The sequence below is a fragment of the Chiloscyllium plagiosum genome, unplaced genomic scaffold (genome assembly GCF_037043375.1).
Source record: "Chiloscyllium plagiosum isolate Xiang-an unplaced genomic scaffold, Cpla_swu_hap1 HiC_scaffold_4, whole genome shotgun sequence".
Taxonomy (NCBI): Eukaryota; Metazoa; Chordata; class Chondrichthyes; order Orectolobiformes; family Hemiscylliidae; genus Chiloscyllium; species Chiloscyllium plagiosum.
The window spans coordinates 17,340,603-17,365,954 of NW_028270142.1; positions in this window are offsets into that span (position 1 = coordinate 17,340,603).

The following is a 25,352-nucleotide window of genomic DNA, read 5'->3' on the forward strand; positions in this document are numbered from 1 at the left end:
GACTTCTGTATATCTTATACACAGCCCCAAGCTGTTCAGCTATCTGAGAATCAATCATTTGGCTCATGATAAGCAGAAATCTTTGCCATTGATAACTGATCACTAGTTCACAGACCAGTGAGCTATTTATGCCAAGCAAATCTCCATCTGTACACAATTTGTCAGCTCTAGTTCACCTGGAACCACACTTTTAATTACTGCTCAAATAAGCAGCTGTGTAAATGGTGCTTATAATGAGTGTCAGGTTATTTGCTTTTAAAGTGTGTAGCAATCCTTTAACTATCCTTGTTTCTTTATTAATACAGCTCTTTTCTCATCTTAGTCCATAATTAAAAATACGCAAAAAGTAAAAAGAAAGCCTTTATACTTTGTGACTTTTAGAATCATTTAAATACATTTACCTTTTATTTCCAACTGAGACATTAATGCATAAATAACATTGATACTGTAACATTGCATAAGGTTCTTGGGCAAAAGAGCAGAAATTAGCTGATTTTTTTGTTGAAAACATTGAATTATGGTCTTTCTTTTGACATCTGTGTAAATGTGTAATGTCTGGAGGACTACTGATGTTTTGCATTATGGTTTGGCTGCTTCTACTACCATGAACTGGAAGTGGGTCCCGAGAACCTGTGTATAGTTTTCCAGCGTCATTTGCATTTGCCACATTTATCAGGCATGCTGAGCACCTCGGGTAACTTGTGACCCCTGCACTCAATTGCCGAGATGGTGCCACCTCTTTATTACTAGTAAAAATATGTTGTTATTCTTGTTTTAATTCCCACCCCAATTAGTTCTGTTCTATTTGTTAAGTTACTGTACTGAAGTCTAATCGCTCCTCTTGACATCTCATAGAAAATGTTTGTCTCCCATATGTTTTTTATGTATATACAGCACAGGGTATCCTGAAATTGCTGGATGGCAGCTCAGTTGAATCGATGTGCATTTAATTGCAGAAATCTACCAGTTTCTATCATGACATAGTGAGACTTGATAGTTTACAGAAAAATAAAGCACTAACTAAATTAAGTCCACGTAACTCATGATGCCATGATTTGTCCAATGTCTTTCACTGGTTCAATTACTTAAGCCATCAAGCATTTCATTGACACAAAGCAATTCGTCCAACTCAATTTCCACCAATTAACTATCCATCTTTAAATCAAAGCCAGAAAAAAATGCTCTACCATCAAGTCCTTTGAAGGGGTCAGATATATCCTCTGTGAAACATTTAACATTGGGTTAACAACTTACTGCAAAGATGCGCACTTCTTATTCATTATTCTGGTGATCACTGAACTCTTCACATTCAGTTCAAAACAAATAGATGCCTGTAATATCACCCATAATAGGACCATCTCAACATACATTGAACTTGTGCAGTAAAATAACATCTGGATATTGAGACAACGTGATTTATACTGGAATTCTGAGTTAGAGAACATGAAATAAATTAACCAGTGGTTTTCTACTATAGCTCTGGTTCCCTGTGGTTCACTGACATGTTATTTGTGTCACATGATTCTCTTGCACAGTACCTATTTTCAGCTAATGAGAACATCCTATTTTATGTAGAATAAGCTTTGATTCACCTGCAAGCTTTTCTGCATTCGATTCATCCATCTTTTTTAAAAACAATATATGTTCTTCAGTCTACATGTGTGCATATAGATAGAAAGTATAGAATTTCACTTGTTATTGCCTGAAATTTTGCGATGGCAGGAAAATTAATTTTGTCCTTTTCGCCATTCAGGTTTGAAGTGGTAAAAAGATTCTCTTCTCCAAGTTAGCTGCACCATCTTCCCCAAAACTTTCCCATTATATATGTCACAACTTGTGGAATACATTAATGAGACATTGTACTTCAAATGGACCAAGTTGCATTTAATGATTTCCAAAAAACATATTTTAAGTGGAAATATGCACAGAGCTTTATCAACAGGAAACAGAAAAAGAAGTGATTTGGATGGGAGCATAAGAGGTACAGTCAGTAAGTTTCCAGATGACACCAAAATTGGAGGTGTAGTGGACAGTGAAGAGGGTTACCTCAGATTACAACAGGATCTGGACGAAATGGGCCAATGGACTGAGAAGTGGCAGATAGAGTTTACTTCAGATAAGTGCGAGATAAATGCTGTATTTTGGGAAAGCAAATCTTAACAGGACTTATACACTTAATGGTAAGGTCCTAGGGAGTGTTGCTGAACAAAGAGACCTTGGAGTGCAGGTTCATAGCTCCTTGAAAGTGGAGTTGCAGGTAGATAGGATAATGAAGAAGGCGTTTGGTATGCTTTCCTTTATTGGTCAGAGTATTGAGTACAGGAGTTGGGAGGTCATGTTGCAGCTGTACAGGACATTGGTTAGGCCACTGTTGGAATATTGCGTGCAATTCTGGTCTCCTTCCTATCGGAAAGATGTTGTGAAACTTGAAAGGGTTCAGAAAAGATTTACAAGGATGTTGCCAGGGTTGGAGGATTTAAGCTGCAGGGAGAGGCTGAACAGGCTGGGGCTGTTTTCCCTGGAGCATCGGAGGCTGAGGGGTGACCTTATAGAGGTTTACAAAATTATGAGGGGCATGGATAGGGTAAAGAGGCAAAGTCTTTTCCCTGGGGTCGGGGAGTCGGAACTAGAGGGCATAGGTTTAGGGTGAGAGTGGAAAGATATAAAAGAGACCTAAGGGGCAACTTTTTCACACAGAGGTCGGTACATATATGGAATGAACTGCCAGAGGAAGTGGTGGAGACTGGTACAATTGCAACATTTAAGAGGCATTTGGATGGGTATATGAATAGGAATAGTTTTGAGGGCTATGGGCCGGGTGCTGGCAGGTGGGACTAGATTGGATTGGGATATCTGGTCGGCATGGACGAGTTAGACCGAAGAGTCTGCTTCCATGCTGTACATCTCTATGACTCTATGACTCTATGACCTGACATTGATGATGAATGCTCGAACAAGTTCCTTAGTGACACAAGAAGTCAGTATGAGAGCTAAGTGTGATTATTTTAAAAATTATTTACTCCTAAATTATAAATCTTTATTCATCAAAGGAGTATTTTTAAAAATGTTTTTATCAATTAAGGAATTATTTCCCTTATGTGACCAAACTCACATTGTTCCAGATCCAGTGGAATGAAGGGGGAAAAAAGTGAGCCGTTGTATCTGTTCATATCCACACTAAATGAAACACCCAAACTGGAGGCTGCCAATTGCATGCATCTGAAAAATGGTATTCCCGGTAGGGCAACTGACATAATTTCTTAGATCTGCTCTTTTAAATTATACATTATTATTTTACAAATTACCAATGATGGAGTGTAATGTCAGTAATTCTATCAGTAATAATGCTAATTATAAAATCACTCCTTTAATCAGTTCTATAACTTTACTCCATTTTGATTGAATGGTCGTTAGAAAGGAAAAAATGAATTTGGTTAAAGGCTCAACGAAGGCTGAAAGTGATGCCATAACACAAATTCTTCATTGAGATTTGATAAGAAGAAGAGCAGAGGCTAAGCATGAAACAAAAACTGGAAATCGGATGAGGATCAACCAACAGCTGAAGAAAAAATGGTGAATTAATATTTTCAATGAGACCATTTATCAGAACTGACAATCGGTATGCTGATTGTTAATGGCTAAACACACACCCATCATAGCATGTACTGTAGGCTGTGAATACATATTCCAATTTGTAAATAAAATCCATCCTTAAATGAGGCAAAACAGTAAGATTTTTGTAGTTAGTGTCTCTGATTTCTTTGAAGTAACCAGCAAAAGAAGCTGCTGCTTTTACGTCAGATGTTGGATGAGAAACATGCCGCACCAGACAAGAGGAGCTGGTATATATCTCATCAGCAAAACATGAGAAGGTACTTGAGTAGAAAATCACAACCCACTTGCTGCAGGCTATTTTCCAGTGCTTCATGCAATATGCTGTGCGTGCATCTTTTTCTTCTCCTTTTGAAAATTAAATGAGATACTCCCAACCAATGACTTTGTGCTGCTGTCAGCATGTAGTGACATTATGCTCACATTTCTTCATGTTTTTGAGGGAATATGTAAACGAGGAAGTTGTCTCAGTCTGATTAGAACTTGGTTTTAGAGCTACAGTCAGAACACTTTCTTTCTAATGTTATATGGAAGTAGCAATGGAGCAGATGAAAATTGACATTTAAGTACAAATGTAAAGCCTCTTTCTTCCTTCTGTTGAATAAATTTATAAATAGAGAAAGCCTCACAGTTATATAAGTATGTTCATTTCAAGGTTGCAACAGCAGCTCTGAGTAAAGCTCTAAGTCAGCAAGCAAGTTTGTTTTTCACTTAATATAGAAAATATACAATACTTCCTGTGCAAAATATTTTAAAGGTTTGAAGTGAATACATAACAACTTCAAGAAATACAAAACAAAAATGCTGTGATATGGAGAATATGCAAGAATATTACATTTTCCTTTAAGTATTGACAACTCTGTCACATTTCCAAGTTTTTCTGCATTAACTCCAAATATTCAATATTGACCTCTGTTTTCACTCTAACAGTTTGTGAATGCTGGATCAGTTAACTCTGTTGATAGAAACACATAATTGTTTAAAGAAATCTTTTCCTGATGATAAGGCAAAAAGCAATAACACATGTAAAAATTAAATCTATATGGGAAGCAGACAATATCTCCAACTGTTCAGAATAGCAAATGATTTTGCCAAAAATATGTGCCTGGTTAGTGGTATCCACTAAATTAAAAACCGGTTATTCATGAACATGCTTATAATGGTGCTGTTGTCACACAAGGTATTGGCCCCATCTGCTCAGAATTGAACAAACAATAGATCATCATATTTGTGATGCTTAACCTACAAACTCTGATCATTTTCCTCCGGGTGGAATAAAATGTAGATCATCATTTTTTAAAATAAAACAGTTGTTGTGAATTCTCTTGAGTTGTAGCTTGGAGCCTGCTCTTTAAACAAAAAATCCCTATGTCAGGATCTTAAGTCAGAATGTGGCAATAATTCACGGGATTCATTCCCTCTATTTTAAAATGTTTTCCAATGCAGCTATTTTATAGGTGATACAAATTGCACTTTAATGACCGAACAGGAAATGAAATTCACATTTCTCTAGTGTATAGTGACCTTCAAGCTATTTACACTCTTCACAAGAAGAGAACAGAAGGACTGACCCATGAACGCAAAGTGAACTGTGTCTAAGCTCTTTCCCATAGTAAGTGACAGGCTTTACTGTTCCATAGGGACTTAGGGACTGCGATGCCTCAGACAAATCATTTGAATTTGTCACTGTTCAGACAAGAAAAGAGTTGATTTATGCGAATGATCCATGATAATAAGAAAGCACGTACTGGAAGGAATTGCCCTTTATTTTTGTGCTTCTGCACGTATGTGTTTCCATTTTACCAACTCCAGTGTGAAGCAGGTGGTTCATGTTATGATATGCTGGTGACTAAGTTGCATGACCCACCCAAAACTAGCTTTGATGGTTAGGTCGCACTATTCACATAGCTGTCACTGATTTCCTGAAACAACAGCCTACTCTGTGCTTCATCACAGGGGAAAATCTCCATGAAACGTAGGAAATGCTTTAATGATGTTCTCAAAGCATCTCCAAAGAGGTCCAACACATTCATTGATTCATGGGAATCCCTGGCTTCACTGCCAAAATGGAGAAGGAGCATATGGGAATGAAATCAATGGATACTGCAAGAGATGAGTGCTTATGGAGGCTAAGTGCAAGTAAGAAAGAGCACACACCTTCCCTAAGCAACTCATCCATTTGAACCATCTACCTTACGTGTTGTAGAGTCAACAGATGGTACTTGTTAGATATTGTAGAACATGCTCAACTGGAATAGAAGCAAGTCATCCTCAATTCTGAGAGGCTGCCTAAGAAGAAGAAATCGGTCTTTAACTGCCAAGATTCTGATTCAGTTGGGTTCCTTATGTCATTTTTACTTTAGTTCTGGTCTTTAGTTACTTTCAGTTTAGCCGATGTTCTAATGCTCAGGAAACAAATGACGGTGTGTGTGAAAGCTTCAGACTACTTTAGTACTTAGACCTCATTCAACTGTGCTGATTAATCAGCCCACCAGGCAAAATCTTGACAGTTTGCCATTGAAAAATGTATCAATATGTTTCACAAATATTACAATTTACATTGGCAGCCAAGACATTATGTTGCTCTCCTTTTTGCAGGATGGTGGACTTGTTTTGAGGTAAAACAAAATATTTCAGGTGAATACCTTTTAATAACACTCAAAGTTACGGATTGTGGTTGTAAATTTGCTCACTGAGCTGGCAGGTTTGTTTTCAGACATTTTGTCACCATGCTAGGTGACATCATCAGTGAGTTCCGGTGAAGCGCTGCTATTCTGTCCTGCTTTCTATTTATGTATCATGGTCTGTTAAAGTGGGTGCTATCAATTCTGGCTCTTTATCTCAGAGGTACGTAACTGGGGTCCAAATCATATGTTTATTGATGGAGTTCTGGCTTGAATGCCAGGCTTCAAGGAATTCCTGTATGTGTATCTGTTTAGCGTGTCCTAGGATGGATGTGTCATCCCAGTTGAAATGGTGCCCTTCATTGTCTGTATGTAAGGATACTAGTGATAGTGGGTTTGTCTTTTTGTGGCTGGTTGGTGTTCATGTATCCTGGTGGCTAGTTTCCAGCCTGTCTGTCCGATATAGTGCTTGTTACAGTCCTTGCAGTGTATTTTGTAAATGACATTTGTTTTGCTGGTTGTTGGTATCGGGTCCTTTAGGTTCAGTGTGTTTGTGGGTTTGTGGGCTGCATTGATCCGAAGGGGTCAGAGTAGTCTGGTAGTCATCACTGAGATGTCATTGATGTGTGGTAGTGTGGCTAGACTTTCTGGGCATGTTGTTTAAGAATCAGTGGACTGTGTTCACTGGGTACCCATTTTTCTTGAATACGCTGTATGGGTATTTTTCTACTACTGCTCGTAGTTCCTGGGTACTGCAGTGTGTTGTGGCCCTTTTAAATAATGTCCTGTTAGAGCTCCACTTGTGGGTGTTGGGATGACTGCTTTCATAGTTAAGTATCTGATCTGTGTGTTGCTTTCCAAAAGATGCTGGTCTGCAGTTCTCCATTAACTGTGACATCTAGGAAAGGGAGTCTGTTGTTGTTCTCCTCCGGTTTTGTGAAATTTATGCCAGTAAGGATGTTGCTGATGATGTTGTAGGTTTCCTCTAATTTGTTCCGTTTTGTGATGACAAAAGTGTCATCCACACAGCAAACTCAAAGTTTGCGTTGGATCATGGGGGGGTGGGGGGGGGTGCTGTTCGCTTGAGTCTGGTTCTGCTAGAAGCCTGATATTGATGATCCCATTGGTGTTCCGTTGATTTGTTGTAGGTCTTGTCATTGAAGGTGAAGTGGTTAGTGAGGCACAGGTCCACTAGCCGGAGGATGTTGTCCTTGCTGATGAAGTTGGTGCTGTCTGGTGTATGTGTCCTTGGTTTGTCTAGTAGTGCCGTCAGTGTTTCTTTGTCCAGGCTGATGTTAATTGATGTGAATAGGGCTGATATGTAAACGGAGACCATAATTTCATCCTCTTCTATCTTGGTGTCTTTGATTATGTTCAGAAATCCTTGGGTGGAGTGAATGGATTGGCATGAGTCTTCTACTAGGTATTTCAGTTTTTGGTGGAGCTCCTTTGCTAGTCTGTATGTCGGTGTGCCAGGGAGTGAGACTTTGGGTCTGAGGGCAGCTCCTGATTTATGTACCTCAGGTAATCTGTAGAGGTGGGATGTGTTGGATCCATCAGGTCTTGTTAATTGGGCCTGATTTCTGAAGCTTCTGTAATGGAGCTGTGATACAGTTTTCTAGCTGTGAAGTCAGGTCTATCGCCACCTGTTGGTAAGTGTCAGAATCTGCAAGCAGTGAGTTCATCTGTTCAACGTATTGTGTTCTGTTTAAGATGATGGTCATGCATCCTTTGTCTGCAGATATGATTACAATGTTTCTGTCTTTTCTGAGTTCTTCTAGGGCTTTCCTTTCCTGTGTGTTGAGGGTGTTCAATTCCTTCTTCCAGCTTAGTACAACTGTCTATCTGATGGTCTGCTAAGATTCTCCTGTGAGTCCGTTGTCTTTCAGGATTGATTCTAATACTGCTAAGAAGTCCTTTTTGTTCACGTCTCTGTAGTTGTAGTTCATCCTTCTTACTAGGAGGGCTTTTTTCCGTGTCTGTTAGTGGTCGGTTGATAGGTTTTTAATCCAAGCTTCTGAATTGTCTGTGTTGTTCTTTTGTGTGAGCTTGTCCAGTTTTTCTAGTTGGGATAGTTTTTTTCTTTTTCTTGGCCTCCGGTTGTTTGATGCTTTTCCATTCATGTTCTGTTGCATTGGTGTATAAAGTTTTTTGGCACAAAATTTCCAAATGGTATTTGTAGAGTCGGTTGTGGGCATCGTTAATCATTTCTCTCAGCATTCTGCGGCTGCTCTGTTCTGACATTCTTCTGGCTTGTTGGGTGTTGAGTGATACTTTGTACTTGAGACATTTTGGCAATAACTGATTCCTCAGGCATTCCTGTAGGAATTACTGTTGTTCGCCGGTGGCAGTCATTCAGAGAGCATTGATTTTCCATCTTCGGGCTAGTTTTAGTGTATTGCGTCCATTGCGATATTTGCGAAGATTTGTAGCTCAGGTTGAGGTACTGGATGTAAATTTGCTCACTGAGATAGCAGGTTGTTTTCAGACGTTTCGTCACCGTGCTCGGTAACATCATCAGTGAGCCTCCATTTACCTCCCTGAACCACTACTTTATGGAGCCAGTCCTATATCCAGCAATAGTCCAATGTTTTGCCTTGGGAATTGCTGGCATGGCCTTTTGGAGCCACAGGGCATCAAGGCTGGTGGGTCCTGGTCTGAGGGTGAATGGTATCAATCATTTGACAAGTGCAAACAGAAAAGTGGATCTGCCATTGTCATTTCCACCCCTAATACTGCCCCTTTTACAGCAGCACTGCTGACAGAAAATCGGCTCTGTTTTCCATTTATATTTATTAGACTTGCAAGTATTTTACCTTGCAGGAAGAAAGTTATCCCCTGCAGTCAAGTAGAAAAACATGCACTAAGTGCAGATAATTAGACTGAGACTTTTTTTAACTGATTTTATTGACCGCAGGAGCTACATGATATTTTTATTTTAGCTTTAGATGAGCTCAGCTCAGGGACTTTCTCTACATTGAAGACATCTCTATCTTCTGCAGCCTTTCTAACTAAGAAGGACAATATCAATATGAACCTGGTATCACCATTACCTACAAGTTTCTCTCCAAATAATGCAGCACTGTAACTTGGCCAAGTTACGAGTGGTCATCTTTGGACAGATAATAATGAAGCAGCATTGTCTACAAGACAAGAACAAGTAAAATAGTGCTCAGTCACTCGATTCTCTTAAATACAAACTGGGAACACAAACACACTCTGGAAGCATTAGTGGAGAGAGAAATAGAGAGTTTAAGTTTTAAACGTAAACCTTAAGTTTTTTGGCTAATTGCCAGTTGTGTCTGGCTTTTTAGAAAATTTTTGCCACGGTGCCCAGCAAGTTTTCTCACAGCATCTTACCAACTACTCACACCACCTCTTTGGAGACTCTCTTGTCCAATTCTAGACCCATCTTACCATGTGCCACTCCAGAAACAGCACACTACTGAATTCACAGGATATCCACTGGAAGATTACCATCCTGGTGCCTGCACCATATTTAAGGGGAGTGTGAGTCTGCAGAGATGGGCTTTATCTTCCCAGAGGGCTGGCTGATAACAACACTGAGGCCTCGAAGGAAACATCGGCAAAGCTGCCTCCTGCAATCCCCTTATCTCCACCACCAACCCCAATACTGCCCCCTTGGTGGGAAGGTCAGGCTTAGAGAGTTTGAGAGCACAGCCTGGTGAACATCTCACTTCAGCAGCTGAACGGCTGGCTAAAGGAGCATTGCCCAGGATCCAGGCACTCAGAGCACTGCCAGAGACTAGGCACCTGCTCAGCCCTATGCAGGACAGGACTGTGTGCTGTCGGAAATCAGGGCACCCATTCACAATGTCCAACAGACAAATACATTGGAGGAAATAACCCTCATTGCCCAAATGTGGCATCTACCCGATGGGGATCGGCCTGCCCCAAGTATGTGATTGTCGATGCAGTTCCAGGGTCTGCTAAAGATGCACTTCATTCCCAGCCACTGGTCCTCAGTACCGAAAGAATGACAACAGGAGGATGGAGAACTTGCAAGCAATCAAGATGGCTCTTCCTCACAAGAAGAGAGGGCAGTGTCAGGAGGGGCACAGCCAGACGTGGCCCTCAGAAGTCTCCTTTCAGTATACTTTTTTTTACTTGATTGGGCCCTCCACCTCCACCCTACCTGCACCATTCTAACCATTGGAAGCTCAAGCCAATGAAAGTCCTCTTGCTTCTGGTAAAAAGACCTTCAGCATGTCTGGGTCATCCAGTCACAAACAGTACCCCCCCCACCCCCAACCAAACCTCCAGTACCACTGTGAGCAGGTTCCCTCCACTCCAACTGCAGAATCTGGGACAACATTAAGATGCAGTTGGAGCAAAAGAAAGAAAAAGTACCTTCTATAGTTATACCATAGAAATGCACTCAATTTCAGACTGATATATTCACCCACAGTTCAGCCTCAAGATATAGAGGAAAGGATTTAATCGTCTTGTCGATATATCTGACACTTTGGGACTTATGGTTGTGTTACAGTTGGATTTGACTGGAACGTTGGGTGGAAGCAACCAAGTTTCAGCTGCCTTGAAGGAACTCTGTTGTCTGCTCACGTACATTTTTTTCCTAGTCATCTAGCAATGAGGTGGAGAAGAAATGCATAACATGGCAGGAGATGGAGCAGAACCCAGCCTTCTCCAAATTGGAGCTTAAGTGCTCAGAAGTAAAAAAAAATGTAGTGGGAAAATAAGCCGTGTCTGGCCTCTGTCCTCAGGGGTTGTGTTGAAAGAAACCTTGCTGTTAGGTTGATTTCCAAAACTACACAGATGTTGGAACAACACTGCAGATAGGAACCTATGCCAAATATTTCTGTTTACAAGGTATTAGGAAAGATAAGGAAGGAAAGAAAGGAAATACAGTTGCATTATTTATTCAGGAAAAGGTTACGGTACTCAAGACTGAAAGTGTTTCGAAGGGTCCTAGGACAGAATCTATCTGATCAGTGTTAAAAACAATAAAGGTATGAATACACATGTATTGTCTAGGCTGCCAATTGTTAGGAAAGGATTGTGTATGGAATTTACAGAGATGCACAAAAGCTATACAGTGATAATAACACGGGACTTCAAATGTCACAATATAAACTGGGATTGTAGATATGTAAAAGGTACAGCTGGAGACGGAGCTGCCAATTGATCCCAAGAGTGTCTAAGAGCTTCCATCCAATCAGAAGATCAGCAATTCAGTACATGTATGTCAGGCAATCATTGGAAAAATCCTCATGAGATTATACCAGCAACTCCAAAGGATAGAACGAGAACAAGGATTGCTGCACCCAACTCTTATTTGGTCTGCTGATCAACCAAGAGGATAAAGGAAAAAATGGAAATAGTGAAAAGAATATATGACTGTGTTACTCAGCAGCTATTTTGATAACAATACCGAGTCGGACAGAAGGGGACAGAATGTACAGCCAGAACAAAAAAAAAGCAATAAGTACTGTCAAAGGTTGAAACGAAAAAGATAAAGATGCAAAATTAGTGGTTCTTTACTTGAATACACAAGCTATTCACAACCACAAAAATGAATTAATGGCACAAATCTACGTAAGTTGGTACGATCTTATAGCCATTATGGAGAAATAGTTACATATATGAGGTATATTGAGATAGATTTAATAAATAATACCAGCGTAATAAATTCCCTTGGAAACAGAGACCACAATATGATAAAATTCAGCATCCAGTTTGAAAGGGAGGAACCTAAGTCTGAAACAACTGTGCTAAGCTTAAATAAAAGAACACTTAAAGGAAGAGTTAAAGTTAGCTGGGCTGGACTTGGAAACAAGGCGAAAGGGAGGACTGCAGATGCTGGAGATCAGAGTCTAGATTAGAGTGATGCTGGAAAAGCACAGCAGGTCAGGTAACATCAGAGGAGCAGGAGAATCGACGTTTCGGGCAAAAGCCCTTCATCAGGAAACAAGTTTACCAGCAAAGATGGTTGAGGCAAATTGGTACACATTCAAGAAAATGTTTCAAGTCGCATAGCAAAAACATATCCCAGTGAGAAAGAAGGATTCTTGAGGGGTGTTGTTAGGGATGCAAGTGCAGTGTTCCTTGAAAGTGCAGTCACAAGTAGATAGGGTAGTGAAGAAGGCACTTGGCATATTTGCCTTCATTGGTCAGAACATTGAGTACAGGAGTTGCGATGTCATACTGCAGCTGTACAGGACATTGATGAGGCCATTTTTGGAAAATGCAGACAATTCTGGTCACCTTAATATAGGAAGGATGCTGTTAAAATAGTGATGCTGCAAAAACGATTTACAAGTATAGGCCGGGACAGGAGTGTTTAAGTTGTAGGGAGAGGCTTAATAGGCTCTGACATTCCGTGGAGTGTCCGAGGCTGAGGGATGACCTTAGAGAGGTTTTTAAATCATAAGGGGCAGGGATAAGGTGAATAGCCAAGATCTTTTTCCTAGGGTGGTGCTGTCCAAAACTAGAGGACATAAGTTTAAGGTGAAAGGGGAAAGATTTAAAAAGAACCAGAGGGGCAACATTTTGCACGCAGAGGGTGGTACGTGTATAGAATGAGCTGCCACAGGAAGTGGTGGAGGTTGGTGCAATTGCAACATTTAATGAGTACGTGACTAGGAAGGTTTTAAAGGGATATGCTAGTAAATGGTACTAGGGATTGGGATATCTAGTCAGCATGCATAAGGTGGACCAAAGAGTCTCTTTCTGTGCTGTAGGACGTTATGATTTTCAGAAAGGGACAAGCCAGCCACGGTTAACCAGGGAGGTTAAGGTTAGTATCAAATGGAAAGAAAAAAAATGTGCAATTTTGCAAAAATTAGGGAAAAATCAGATAATTGGGAAATGTTCAAAAATCCACAAAAGATAACCAAAAAATGGGGGAGAGAATAATCTTTGAGGGTAAACATGCAAGTAATATCAAGATGGACAGCAAGAGTTCCTTTATATACATAAAAAGGAAGAGAAAGCCCAAAATTAACAGAAGCCCCCAAAAGAAGGAGTCTGGAAAAATAATAATGGGGAACAACAAATAATGGAAGAGAAGTTCAACAAATACTTTACATCAGTCTTCACAGAAAAATACATTAATGGCATTTCCAAATTACTGAATATTCAAGAGAAGGGATAAAAGGAGAAGAGGAAGTAAATACAATAATATCTTCAGAGGAAAAAGTGTTATGGAAACTTATGGGGCTAAAGACTGATAGTTCCCTCAGCCTGACAGGATTCCTTCCAGGATGTTAAAAGAAAGAGCTAAAGAGATAATAGATGCAATGGTGATAATCTTTCAGGAATCCATAGATTCTGGGGAAATCCCGAAGGATTAGAAAGCTGTGAATATGGTATTGCTATTTATAAAGAAAAGATGACAAAATAAAAACAGAAAGTATAAGCCAGTTTGCTTAACATCTGTCTTTAGGAAAATGTTAGAGAGTAGTTTAAAGGATGTAATAACAGACCATTTAGAAATACATAATAAGGTCAAGTCGAGTCAATGTGGCTTCACAAATTTATTAGAATTCTTTGAGGAATTAACAAGTAAGGTCAATAATAGGAAACCAATGCAGGTAACATATTTGGATTTTCAGAAGACATTTGCTAAGGTACCACATGTTAGGCTACTTAAAATGATAAGAGTCCATGGTATTGAGTGGAATATATTGAAATGGATAGAAGACTGGCTAACTAATAGGAGACAGAGTTGGGTTGAGGGGGTCATTTTCAATTTAGCAATCTGGAACTAGTAGAGTGTCACAGGGATCAGTGATTGTGCTACAAATATTCACAAGATATATTAATGACTTGGATGAGGAAAGTGAATGTACTAGAGTCAAGTTTGCAGATTACCCAAAAATAAGTGAGAAGGTAAGTGGTTAGGATTGCAGAAATGATCAGTAGAGGGATATGGATATGTTAAGCGGGTGATCAAAAACTTGACAGATGGAATATAAAGTGGGAAAATGTTAAATTATGCACTTTGACAGGAAGAATAGAGGAGCCAAATTTATTTAAATGGAGAAAAACTGCAGAAAACTACAACAGAAAAGCATTTGGGAAACTTTGTGTTTAAATCTCAAAAAGCTAGCATACAAGCTCAGTGGGAGACACATTGAATGTTGACTTTTATCTCAAAGAGAATGGAATATAAAAGCAGGGAAATATTGTGAAACTATACAATGCATTTGTCAGAACCCAGTTCTGAACAGTTTTCCTTAGATAAGGAAAGGCGTATTGGCATTGGCAACTGTCAAGAGAAGGTTTTCTAGGCTGACCTTGGGTATAGAGGCAAATAAAATCAAATTACTGCAGATGTAGGAAATCTGAAATAAATACAAAAATGTTGCTGCCACTCAGCAGGTCTGACACCTGATATCTGGGGAAAGAAATGCAGAGTTAATGTAACTCTTCTTCAGAACTCAGGGACATCCACAGTATTGTTAGGAAGGGAATTTGCCCAAGTGGCACTGTAAGATGTAAATCAACTTATAAGAACATAAGAACTAAGAGCAGGAGCAGGCAGTGCAGCTTCTCAACTCTGCTCCACTATTTAATACAATTATGGCTGATCTCATCTCAGCCTCAATTCCACTCTTCTGCCCGGTCTCCACAACCCTTTAGCCTATTACTGATTAAAAATCTGTCTCCTTCTTAAATGTACTCAATGTTCCAGCATCGACTGCACTCTGGGCAAGAGAATTCCACAGAGTCACAACCCTTTGAGAGAAGTCATTTCTCCTCATCACTTTTATAAAGCTGCTACCTCTTATCCTCAAACTATGACCTCCAGTTCTAGATTGTCTAACATGCAGAAACATCCTTTCTACATCTACCTTGTCATTCCATTTTTGCATCTTGTATACCTCAATTAGATCTCCTCTCATTCTTCTAAACACTAGAGGGTATAGGCCTCAACTCTTCAATCTCTCTTCACAATACAAACCCCTACCTCTGGAATCAATCGATGAATTGCCTTTGTACTGGCTGCAATGTAACCACATCCCTCAAGTAAGGAGACAAAAGTTGTATGTTATATTCCATGTGTGGTCTCACCAATAACCTAGGACAGTTGCAGCAACACTTCCATAGTTTTATATTCTAATCCTCTTACAATAAATGCCAAGTTCTATTTGCGTTTCTTATTATCTGCTGTACCTGCATACTAGTTCTCTACAATTTATGCACAAGGACGTTGATATCCCTCTGCATGGAAGCACATGGTGATGTGAGCACTATGTTCGTGATTGTGCCTGGATACAAACTTATAGATGGTGGTGTTCCCATGCATCTGCTACCCTTGTCCTTCTACGTATTTTGATTGGCCAAGGACACTACCATAAGGAACTCCTTCAAGATGTCCTAGAGATTGAGATGATTGACCTCCAACCACCATAAACACAGTGACAGTGAAGGAAAAGTAATATACTTCGAGGTCAGGATGGTGTGCAATTTGAAGAGGAACTTGCAAGTGGTGGTATTCCCATGCATTGACCAACCTAGTCTTTTAGGTAGTTGAGATTGCAGCTTTGGAATGTGCTATTGGAGGGACTTTGGTGAGTGACTGTAGTGCATTTTGGTGATTGTACATATTGCCACCTGTGTGCAGAGCTGGGCAGAGAAGGAAATGAATGTTGAAGGTGGTGGATGAGAAGCCAATCAAGTAGGCTGCTACGTCCGAGATAATGTCAAACTTCTTAAATGCTCTCTGTTGTAAATTTGACTCCAACCAGCAGAATATTTCCCATTGACTCCAGTTCGGCGAAGGTTCCTTGATATCATATTTGGTCAAATCTTGCCTTGGTGTCAAGGACAATCACTCTCATCTAAACTTTGGAATTCAGCTCTGTTTCCCATGTTTAAACACAGCTGTACTGAGGCCAGGAGCTGAGTAGCCCTGGGTTGAACGCAAACTAAAAGTCAGTGAGAAGGTTATTGCTAAACAAATGTCACTTGACAGCAATGTCAATGACCACTTCAATCGCCATGCTGATGCTCGAGAGTAGAGTGACGTGCAGTAATTGGCTGAGATTGATTTATCCTGCTTCTTGTGCAAATGGCTGCGTAGATGCCAATTTTGTAGCTCAACTCAATGGCTGGGCTAAGGGCAACTGATCATATATTTACCAACGTGAACGGCTGTTGACAATAATATTTAGCCCACACTACCTATGTGTCTTCATGAAGTTTGCTTCTTCCTCTGTCTCCCACTACGTCTGAGTGCAGTCCTGACTTCCACAGTAAGGGTGGTTGACCCTGTCGCTTGGAAGACTTGGGCAGTTGTCCCCACTTGTTTGGGGCCAGAGGGCCTAGGTCTGCTGAAAGTGTTCTTCACAAATGTCAGGTCACACTCTTCAGCTCAAACCACTGCAGGCGTTGAGATCACAGAGAGGGGGGATGGTGGCGGGATCTCCCAAAGTTTTTGGAGGATCTGTGTGTGGCTCCTGTTCCCAGGAGGTGGCTGCTGGCATCACTGTATCTCTCTAAGGGATAGGGACCCCTGGAGGGAGCTTAACGTCCCTCATCTTCCTCTTGTTGCCTTGCCATCATTCATGAGCACTGATCGTTAGGGCCATGAAGTGCATGTCCCTTTGCATATTCAGCAAATGCTGTTCTGGTCCCGACTCAGAAAGGAAGCGGGCAAAAATGCCTTTGGAACCAACTAGAGTCAACAAGGACCGGTAACATTCAAGTCAACATGCAGCCTTCCTACGACAACACTGCCTAATGTTCCTATTTCTGCAGTTTGACCAAATTATGATTTTCTGAAACAGTAATATTGCTGTCTACCTGAGGCTGAGCAGGTGACTGATCTCTGGCTGACATTTGTGAAGAACACTTTCAGCAGACCTAGGCCCTCTGGCCCCAAACAAGTGGGGACAACTGCCCAAGTCTTCCAGAAACCTGTGACATTCTTCTTTGACACGCTGTGTAGTGATGACAGTGAGGCACTCAACCAGATTTTGCTCCAAGCCTAACCTAGAAAGAGTACTCTTTGAACTGAAAGTCTCAGACCTAGCAGAGAGTGCAGGTGAAAGCCTCACCAATGCATCCTGCTTCACCCAGCACACAGCACTGATCTGAACTGCAACTTGTGTCCAGACTGACTAAGTTAGTGGAGTGGCCTCTTCTGGCAGTAGGCTGAAGAAAAGACTTCCCTCTTTTCCAACACCCTATCCAACACGCCAGCTCCCTGGCCATACAAGGAGATGAGATTTCCTTTTCATTTGTAGGCCTCACTGGTTGGGCAGCACTTATTGTCTATCCCTGCTTGCTCTTGAGAAGATGGTGATGGTGAACTGCCTTCTTGAACTGCTGCAGACCTTGTGCTGTAGGGGGACCCACAATGCTCTTAGGGAGGGAATTCCAGAATTTTGACTCATTGATAGTGAACAAATGGCAAAATATATCAAAGTCAGAGGTGAGTGGCTTGGAGGGGACTTTGCAGATAGTGATGTTCCTATGTATCTGCTGCCCTTATCCTTCTGGAAGTGGTCGTGTGTTTGGAGGATTTTAGTTTGTATTTATATTTTGCCATCTAAGGATCTTTGGTGAATTCCTGCAGTGCATCTTGTAGATGATATACTGCTCAGCATCAGTGGTGGAGGGGATGGATTCTTGTGGATGTATTGCCAATCAATTGGACTGCCTTCTCCTGGATAGTGCCAATCTTCTTGAGTGTTATTGGGGCTGCACTAATCCAGGCAAATACAGAATATTTCATCACACTCCTGACTTGTGCCTTTTAGATGGCGGACAGGCTTTGGGGAGCTGGAAGGTGAGTTACTCACCATTGCATTCCTAGTCTTTGACCTGCAGCCACTGGATTTATATAGAGTCATAGAGTCATACAGCATGGAAACAGACCCATCAGTCCAACCAGTTCATGCTGAACATAATTTCAAACTAAACTAGTCCCACCTGTCTTCTTCTGGCCCATATCCTTCCAAACCTTTCCTATTCATGTACTTATCCAAATATCTTTCGAACATTGTAATTGTACCCTCATGCACCACTTACTCAGGAAGTTCATTCCACACGCAAACCACACTATGTGGAAAAAAAAATTGCCCCTCATGTCTCTTTTAAATCTCTCTTCCCTCACCTTAAAAATGTGCCCCCTAGTTTTGAAATCCATCATCATAGGGAAAAGCCAACTATCATTAATGCTATCTGTACCTCTCATGATTTTTTATAAACCTCTATGCGGTCACCTCTCAACCTCTTACATTCCAGTTTCTGCTCAATGGCAACACTCAGGAATTTGACAGTGGGGACTTCAGTGCTGGTAACACCATTGAATGTCAAGGTGATTGTCTCCTATTAGAGATAGTCATTGCCTGGTATTTGTGTGGCGTGAATTTTACTTGCCACTTGTCAGTCCAATGGCACCAGCAGCATGAAAATTGGCAACTTCTGAATGTGATGAGTACCTCTATCTCTCTGGCCATATGCTTCTACAAGAAAAGTGCTTAAGAGCTTGGTTGTACACTTAAAGAGGTGAAGAGCTGAAGATTGCATGGGAAAAGTCACTTTGAGCCATGGCAGACCAGGTGCCGTGAAACTCACTCAACAAAACACTTGAAACAAAAATGCAAAACTTCCTCCCACTAACTTACAGCTACTGATTCCCTTTGGTTCTTTGTTCTTGAGCTTTATATGGGATTTATGGGCTGTCAATGCATTTTGAATGACTCCAAATTGAAATGAAAGAAAAGTGCAGCACAAGAAATGTAATAACAAAGTAAAAATTGACAGAATTCAGTACTGCAATGGAAAGATTTCATGTTCTGATTCAGAAGTCTTCAGTACTGGTTTTAAATTTTCCACAGATTTGGTGAGGCCAGCAAATCAGTGATGTGGGAAATAAGAGTAAGATTCAAATGATACCAGAACTATAATATTAAAAAAAAGTTACATCATGCACAGAAACAAGTCTGAACTGTTAAAAGAGAAATCAATGTAAGGCTAAGGTATCATGTTCACATATACTGTCATTGACGTATTTTCACAACCAGGTATTTCTTGGACATTCACCTCACGTGAAAAGTGAATAGTGCTTTATTTATAAACCATGATGATGAAATGGTGTATTTGTGGAGAAGTAATATCAACAATTGAATACGTGGTCACTTTCAGTATTGTACACAATGATTTTACAGAAGATAAACAATGATCATTTTGCACGTTGCAAATTAAAGATTGTGCAGTCCATCTTAGATATTATTGAGTACTGTGTATGAATTAATCTGGTATCCTCTTTAGATGTTTCAAAACAAATTTAACTTGCGATAATGTTCAACTGCACAATATTCCATTAAAATGTTAAACTCTACTTCATGGCATATGTACTACAATGGAAATACGACATATTGTGTAATGCAGGTGAAGTCTAAAGGCCAGTGGAGAAATTGAAACTAATCTGCCCCAGTGACTTTTCCCCCCTGTATTAAATGAATTTTCATTGGTCTTGATTCCCTCTGCATCACAGCTGCTAGAAAGGTTAAAGAGTGCATTACTTCTTTAATTGCTTAGGTGTCTGTATTGTCAGTTGAATTAGCTTTGGTTCTTGTACCCTTGCTGGCTGCAAGGAATTCAAATAACAGACATCCTTGAATCAAGCACATTTTAAGTAAAGGAGTCAAATTGTAAAATCATGTTCTGTTTATATTAACTCTTTAACATTTACATTGAATTAAAATATTTTCTAACATTAGTTGCAGCATGAAAACATAATTTTGTGTTTCTTTGATGAAGAAAAATGCTGAGCTCTTCTTAAAAATATATACTTGCATGCTTTATGTGTGACTTATAACATATCACAAGATTTGGTCAGTTTTTAAGGAAAAGTGAACTCAGTACTGTGCATCAAGTGTTTGAATGTTGGTTTTAATTCTGCGATTAGTAATGTCTGTCATATCCAAACAAGGGACTGAAAGAATAACGCTTCAAGAAGGAAGGGGAGATAAAGGAGGCAAACTAAAAACATTGTGTCAAAGATTTGTACTTAATATGATTAAATAAAAGGCATATTTGTGAATAAGTATCAGAAATACTTATTGAATAACATGATCTTTGATATTCCTATTATTAATCATATAATTCAGTCCTGTCGAGTGAGAGATCAACATTGTGAGTGTGTATCTGCATATGCTGTTTGCTGAAGGGAACAGAGACAGTGATATGATGGAAGTTAGTATTTAATACAAGAATGAGAAATGAGAATGGAGAGCATCATACCAATCTAGTTTTAACATGGTATTTTGTACTTTTCAGTTGTCCATCTTTTGATTATAAGTTTAGACTTCAGATCGATTGACTTAATAATGAAGGAAACATCAAAGATGCCCCTTGAAGATGGGATTCATTGCAAAATTAATGGATAAACAGAAAGGAAAATCAAAATGAAATTACATTAGCAATTCTATATTGCATTATTGAGGGTAATGCATCAAGGTCAATACATTGCAATTGTGAACATTCCAGTACTGGTTATTGGTCCTGTATATAAAGACATAAACCAAACAGTAAACACTCCACTACAATTGCAGTCATTATTCTTCCCTTCCTAATTTTGGGATCTGCCCAGCAGACAGCATATAATGTGCAGACATTAAGATATGTTAGAGGAAGCAAACTGTACCACTATATATATTTTTTCTACATAGCCCAAAGCATTCCTTGTCAAAAAAGACAAAGCAACTCCTTTTCACAGTGCAATAGCCCAACCAAGTGGTGACAAAATATATTGTAAGCTAATATGAAAAAAGCAAAACCGTGCAGGGAAAAAATGGTTTGCATGTACTGCACTACAACATAATTATGTTCTTGGCACTTCCTCTTTAAATGTGCAAAATATAACATTACACAGTTGATTGATGTGTTACAAGGCAGGAACACCATGGGTTTGACATCATCAAATGTGGAAGTGAAGTCTGAGTGATTTTTGACATCACCCAATCCTGAGACTATTGGCTCCACCAGCTCTTGAGTTTAGGGATTTCCAACTATTTTCCACTATTGGTGGTAAGTGTCATGATAAGCAGTGATCGAAATGGATATTACAGCAATCAAGTTACAGGATGTTAACAAGTGATGGTATTTTGCAATTGATTTAACAGGTAACCATTGTTGACACCAAAGTTTCATCTGATGCCTTGCACAGGAAAATATCATACCTTGCACACATTATAAATCTCCAACACATTCCTAGTCTTCCAAGAAAATATTAATTCCCAAAAGTGAAGCTTAGATGGATTTATATGTTTGACAGACCCAGGAGGCAACATTTTATCTTTCGACACACGTATAACTGTCTTTTATTTATTCTCGTATGTTTTTACTGTTGCAGTTTGTATATTTCATTCTACCTGGGATTTTACTGTTGCTATAGTGGCTGTCAATGTTGTCTTGTAGCTTTTGACAGAAAAAGACAATTAAGGGATTAACACGATTAAAAACTAAACCAGGATTTCATTCATTTCAGTTTAAGCAAGGGAATCACTTAAAAATTATCTCCTGAATCATTGAATATTATTTTTTGTTTTGACAAAAGATTTTCTTTTGGAGTGCCAGAGCATAAAAACAGAGTGTTGTTTCCCCTTTTGACATTTGGCATCTATTGCAAGCATGACAATTGACTGCAAAGCACTTCAGCACATTCTCAGAATGTGAAAGGTACTGTAGGCATGCAAGATTGTTCTTTATATGTGCGCCAACACAGGGTAATCTTCTTTGACTTTATTCACAATGCACTTTCACCTCAAAACATCTTGTTTAGTTCATGAGGGCACATTTTACATTATCCAGTTTCTGATTTTATCATCCTTATGATCACCTTTCTGTAAACCAATACTTCCAGTGGAATGTAGATTAGATTAAATTCCCTACAGTATGGAAACAGGCCCTTTGGCTCAACAAGTCCTTACCAACCCTCCGAAGAGTAAACCACCCAGACCCATCTCCCTCTGACTAATGCACCTAACACTGTGAACAATTTAGCATGGCCAATTCACCTGACCTGCACATCTTTGGATTGCGAAGTATTACAATGTAATACTTGTAAGAAAGAAAACTCAGGAAATTGTGGGTGAGTGGCCCATGAATTCCTGTCTATTAATTATATGTACTAAATTTTAAATAATTTAAACCTAGAAGTATTATTAAGTACAAATGAGTGAGTACCACAAAACAAAAAAAGCTATCTGAATCTGTCAGAGTCGCTAACTATATTGTACAAATTTAATAACCTTGCATCACTTATATACATATCGATGATTATTTATAATACTTTGGAGTAGCTAAATTAATACAAAATTAATCAATATTATATATTGTAATTCAAACATGACTTCCCCACCTTCATAATTTTTTATACAATGAAATGTGATTTTTGGATAATACTGATCTGGTTCTGCTCTGGAGACTTATTCAATATTAACTGCTATTTTTCAGCCACATTGTGGAAAAGGCGGGTGACGTTAATCATACAGTGTTGACTTTAACAGATCTTGCAATCAGTAGGATCTGGGAAAGGGCAGAAATAAAGTTGTCAAAGTAAGACTACAGCAATAGTACAAATTAATATGAATGTTGCAAAGTTGTTTTGTATATTCACGAATTCAAAATGTTAAGCCCCCCCATAAATGAAGTTATTTCATTCTTTATCAGTTATATCTCTGTGCTCGCACACTTACGTGTTGTAATTTACAAATCTTCAATTATTGATATTTGATTGCATTGTAACACAACCAAACTTGTTACGTACAGGTAGACCAAATGGGCATGTATGTAACTGCTTGCAGCTTTATTTTCAGTTTACAGGACCTCGGGTTCTCTGTATATATGACAAGTGGCTAAAAGCAAATGAAGAGATCTGAACTGAAGGAAACCTCAGAAATTGCCTGTTCTTCGCTATCTCTGTTGGACAGCTTTTTCACAGAGTACAAAGGGACCAGGCAAGGGACAAGTCACAAAGCTCCAACATGTTCAGATTGCATATAGCCCTATGATTCTCTCTCCAATAATACTGACCATACAGCCATGCAAATGCAGTATCACACTCACTAGAGTGTAAATTTTATTTCAAGACATGTATTTCAGACAACATTCTAAAATTTGTTCCTTTTTGAATATTGTAGGTTTGGAATAGTAGCCTGCTGCTATTGTCCATGATTAAGAATCCTGCATATCACTTCGGGCCTGGATTCTTCCCATTCAGCTTCAAATATTTGTGCAAACTAATGTTCTACTTCAGTATGTACAATCATAGTTGGATAAACAGTGCAAATGTGTCACGTCTCCATGTTGGCAAAGTACACCACATCGACAGCGAACTATTGAAGGTATTCTCTGTGTCCCTCTGAGAGTCTACAAGCCTTCAGTGTTCAGACCAGCATCTAAGCTCCCCGAATTAGTAGAATGTATTTCTTTTTGAGTTTCAAATAATGCTAATAAAAACACTATTGCATTAGATATTTATGTTTCTGGCATAAAGCTTCATGAGCAGTCAATGTCCAATAAGAATCTTTTCGTCAATTCATCCGCAGGACATGACCAGCAATTATTGCCGACCACTAGTTGTCCTTAAGAAAGTAGCGGTGAGCTCCTTTCTTGAATTGCTGTGATCCTTGCTAAATAGGTACATCCACACTACTGCTAGGCAGCAAGTTACAAGATTTTAGCCCATTGACAAAGAGAAAAAACAAGTTCCAAGTCAGAATGATGTTTGACATGGAGGGGAATTTGCAGGTAGTAATATTTCCTTGCATTTTCTGTCTTTGTGCTTCTTGATGGCAGGGGTCATGGGTGTGGAAGGTGCTGTCAAAGTAGCCTTGGTCACTTTTTGCAGTGTATGTGGGAGAGGGTACACTCTGTGCAGTTGAGGTAAAAGGAATGAATAGAATTTGCAATTGCGTAAATGTAAAAATTTGTTTTAAGGAATGTAATAGCAGAGTGCTTATAAAAAAATTAAAGGTCGTTCTGCTATAATGTGCGTTTCGTTAACACAAATTCGTTATAGCACGATTGATGAATGAGGGACTCTGTTTCTAAAGTATGGAGTTTTAAAGCGTGTATTGGTTAAAACGTGATTCTGACCCCATGAGTTTAGACGGTGCTGCTATGATACGATTTTCTTATAACATGGGACTGCATGAAAATGGAACTACTGCGTTACAGCAGAACCAACTGTAATAAGGTTGAACTCGTCGGGCTTCATGAAAGGGAATTCATGCCTAAGAATTTAATTAGAATTCTTTGAGGGGACTAGACAATTAATCCAGCAACTCAGCTCACATTCTGGGGACCCAGATTCGAATCCTTTCATGGCTGAAGGTGGAACATTTATTTCATATTTTAGAAAAAGTCTGGAGTTAAGAATTGATGATGATCTGGAAGAGTTTAGACCAAAGGGAATAACCTCAGAGGTAGAGGTACCCATTTCAGACAGAGACAAGGATGAATTTCTTCTCTCAGATGGTAGTCAGTCTGTGTAATTCGTTATGGTGTAGAGGCTTAATCATTAAGTATATTCAATTCTGAGATAAATAGATATTTATTAATCAGTAAGGGAACCAAGGGATATGGGGAAGGCAGAAAAGTAGAGTTGATGATTATCAGGTCATCCACGATCTCACTGAATGGCTGAGCATTCATGATAGCTGAGTGGACAACTTCTACTTGTACATTTAACAGCCTTATGGAATATTAAAGGTGATGGATGTGGCGCCACTTTGTCTTGGAAGGTGTCAAGCTTCTTGAGTGTTACCGGAATTGCACTTAGGCAAGCAAGTGGAGAGTATTTCATCGCAGTCTTGACTTATGCCTTGTAGATGGTTAACAGGTTTAGGAAGTCAGAGATTAATTACTTGGCATAGAATTCATAGCCTCTTATCTGCTGTTGCAACCACAGTCTTTTTTATGGTTAGTCGTTTTCAGTTTCTGTACAATGTTAATTTCTAATCCCTGGTAGTGAAAGACTCAACAATGGTAATGCCACTGATTATCTCGTTTTGAAGATGGTTAAACTGGAGCAGGTGCATCATGTATGTTGGTTGCCACTTATTGGACCATGCCTTACTGTTGTTCAGGTCTTGCTGCACATGGAGATGGTCT